This window comes from Psammomys obesus, unplaced genomic scaffold (genome assembly GCF_907164565.1).
Source record: "Psammomys obesus unplaced genomic scaffold, mPsaObe1.curated_primary_1811, whole genome shotgun sequence".
NCBI classification, from domain to species: domain Eukaryota; kingdom Metazoa; phylum Chordata; class Mammalia; order Rodentia; family Muridae; genus Psammomys; species Psammomys obesus.
Genome location: NW_026596162.1, coordinates 7,552,937 through 7,556,413, shown reverse-complemented (window position 1 = coordinate 7,556,413; position 3,477 = coordinate 7,552,937). Strand labels below are relative to the sequence as shown.

The 3,477-nt window shown below is 51.0% G+C and overlaps 1 protein-coding gene across 1 annotated transcript in view; it reads right to left on the bottom strand.

Annotated features, from left to right (window-relative positions):
- Positions 1 to 2,636, bottom strand: part of Hivep1 (HIVEP zinc finger 1) — a 130,162-nt gene extending 127,526 nt beyond the window's left edge. Inside the window, exon 1 of the mRNA XM_055595124.1 lies at positions 2,469 to 2,636. The gene's annotated coding sequence lies outside the window, so the exon portion shown is untranslated. The remainder of the gene's footprint in view (positions 1 to 2,468) is intronic.
- Positions 2,637 to 3,477: the final 841 nt, after the last annotated feature.

Genomic DNA, 3,477 nt, shown 5'->3' with positions numbered 1-3,477 from the left:
GCGGGAGGAGGCGCGGCCCGGGGGGCGGGGCGGGGCGGGGCGGCGGGGAGGCGGGGCTCCGAGGCCCGGGGAAGCCCGGCCGGGCCGCAGTCGGGGGCGGTTGGCCCGGGAGGAGGGGCGGGGCCGGGCGGGGCCCGACCCTCTTTACCGTCTTTTGACTTTCTAGAGCAGGATGTGGGCCGGCCTGGTGACGTCATGGTGTCTCCCAGCCCCGCCCCTCGCCCTGGCCCTGGTCGGGAGGAGGAGGAGGAGGACCCGGGAGGGAGGGGGGACCCCAAGGGGGTTTCCTCCGCTCCGCGGAGAGGGAAGAGGAAATCATTGTGAAACTTGAAACTCATTAACTTTGAAAAATAACTTTAAAGAAGAGAGAGAGAGAGAAAGGGGGAGGGGTGTTGGTTTGGAGGGTCAGGGGGGGACGCGTTAGTAAGCTCTGAACTGAAACCACTTTTTTGGTGGCCGACGTTCTATTAAAAGCCCGAGGAAAGCCAAGGTTATTCCGGAGAGAGCCGGTGCTTCCCAGAGTCGAAGCAGCGGGGAGCGCAGTTAACCCCTCCTTGACTGCCTGACAGCTCAGGGACTAACCCGCCAGGGAACTTTGGACGTGGAGGAGGGGGCGCGGGGCGGAGCCACGCAGCGAGCTTCTGGAACTCTGGGGGAGAGAAATGGGAAGACAGACTAATTTATTACACACCAGAGTTTGACCCCGGCTGCTAGAAAGCGTTAGAGAAAGGGTACTGGAAACTTCTGGAAATATCAAGAGGGCTGAATTTGGGGGGCTGAAGCAGGTTCTGAAGGTTAGACATAAGGAAGGCTGTCGGTTTGAACTTGAAAAGTCTACACATCCGCTAAAAAGACAGCAGAAGCGACTGATTTAACGTCCACCTCAAAGTTGAAAAGAATAAGGTGTAAAAAAAAAAAAAAAGGACGCAAAGCAAAAATATTCTTTGCTAAACGACCATACGCCCACTAACAGCTGACCATCTGTGCAAATTTGTTTTGTTCCCTTTAGGCTTTCAAAAAGATGTTTAGGTCATTCTTGCTAACGGTTGACCCCTAAAATCCCCTGAGGAAGTCGTACCTCTAACTCACTGGAGCTAAGAAAAGCTCAAAGCCCTAGAATGGAAATGATTAAAAATGGAATACTCAGTAATGGCAAGCTTAGAGCCAAAAATAATGTTTTGCAAAGGGGAAAATATGCCTACCAAAAAATAAATTTGATCATAGGAGCAAAGATCATGCAGCCAGAAAGTTCGGAGAGTGGGTAACGTGCTATGTTTTCAGCCCTACAATGAAATAGTGCCATTTTAATTTTTCAGGAGGATAGCATCTATTTTATTACATGAAATACCCAATAGGTCGACAAAACATACAATGTGGCGCCCCTCCCCCAGTTGGGCTGTTTGAATCAAAAGCTCAACATGTAGACAGATATGAACGTATAGCTAATGTTCTGGAATAAAAATACATTCTTTATAAGTCGAGTTTTTGTTACTAGGAACGGGGGAGAAATGCTAAGGACCAGAGTGCATTTTTTTTTTTACTCGGTTGTTGCTGAACACAACAGAAATACATCCATGAACCCAGGATACAGCAGTGAACAGTGGAGCAAACTGCATATCTGGTTTTTACTTGCCATTTCACTGGGTTTTCATAGGCAGCAAACCGATATCAAAACTTCTTTCTGAGACAGATAATACAGAACACCTTCCTAGTTAAGTTTTCTGAATTTTTCTAAATGCGATTTCTTTCATAGCAGAATGCAGGGATGTGCAGCTGAATTGGGTGTAAGTAGCTTGTTTCGGTTTGTTTTGTGACACAGTACAGAACAGGTCCTCAGAATATAGCAAATAAAACGGAATTGCGTGAGCGAACCCGACAACCCCGTGAGTGTTAAACTTCAGCTTGAACTGTCAAAAATCCTGGAACAAAGGGGATCCGGGTGACGGTTCTGGACTAGGGGAGGCAGAGAGCTTCCAAGGGGCCCCTTTTCTCTCTATCTAGCGGGCCATGCAAATGTCTATGCTTAGCCCCTTGGGAGAAGTGGGGTCCCGTGGGGACTCTGGCCGCATTTCTCCGGCCGAGCAGCGAAGGGAGAGCACCGGTCCAACCCGTGGCCGCGGCAGCACCCGCGCGTCCCCCAACCCGGGTTCCCACGCGGCCGCCCAGCGCTGCCTGGCTCGGGCTCCCCCTTGGCGCGGCCCCGCGGCTCTGGTCCTCCGCCCCGTGCGGCCAGCAGCACCACCGCCACGCGGAGATCCCGGAGGTTCCTCCCGCTGGCCCCGGGTCACGCCGCCCGTCCCTCCCTCCGCCCTGTGCGCTGGGCTTTCCCGTCCACCGAGTCCCCTCCCCCCTCCCCTCCACCCCGGCAGCGACCTGGCCACAAACCCACAGGCTCCGAAGCAACTGTCCCCTAATACCGGGCTCTTCCCAAGCCGAGCAGACAAAAGAACCGAGGGGGGGAAACTTACCGAACTACAAGGCAAAAAGTCTGCTCCCAAGCTTCCTGGGTTCAACTTTTCATTTTAAAAACAACAAAAGCAGAAACCAAAAGCCTCCTAGGTTGGAAGTGGGCGTGAGAGGAAACGCTGGGGGAGGCGCTTGGTTGCTTTGCTGCGCTGCCCCCCCCTTTCTGGCCCCTACCCGGAGCTTTGATGTTATCTGGTGTACCGCCTACGTGGGTTATACCTTGAGCTCAGCGCCTGGTGACAGTCGGATATTCTCCTCTGTGGGTGCTGCTAGCAGCCAGCGCAGCAGGTGGCCAGAGGGCCGGAATCCCCCAGCTCTAACCCCTGCTGGGAAACGACCTTTGTCGGCTCCCTTCTGAGCTGAAGAAGGCTCCCCCAGCTAGTGATCTTGGTCTTGGAAATGTGCTACTTTTTCTGTTAGAATCAGAGAAGGAGGTCTCCTGGATTGCCTTCTTTTTCCTTCCACTCACAGTAATAAACTTGTAATAAGATCGTTTGTATGTTTCTCTGGGTTCTGTTCAGTTTTTAGATCTCGGCTTTGGAGGCTGATGTTATTTTCTGAGCTATTCCTGCAGCCTTGAAGAGACAAGAATACAACACCCGAGACGATAAACCATAACAACACACTACAGATTCCCTTATGGGTCAAAATACTTGCACATCCTCCCCCTTAGGTTAAGGAAAGCTTGTAACTCTTGGTTTTATTTTATGTATCCAGACACTAGCTCAACCTGGATATATATTTTATATTATGTTTACAGTCTCAGAATCATCGCTAAGAAAAGATGTTCTGAAAATCAGAATCAAAAACAGGTTAGTAATAGAGAAAAGGCAGTGTCTCCCATTCATTCTTCCCAGCACATACCCTTTATGACAGCACTATGCTGTGCTCAGGCCTTGCCCTCTGGGAGTTTACAAATTAATGGAGACAGCACAAACACATGGAAAAATACCTGGAGGGAGAAAAGATAGAAGCTGCAGCTTATAAACAGAGCCAATTAAAGTTACACCG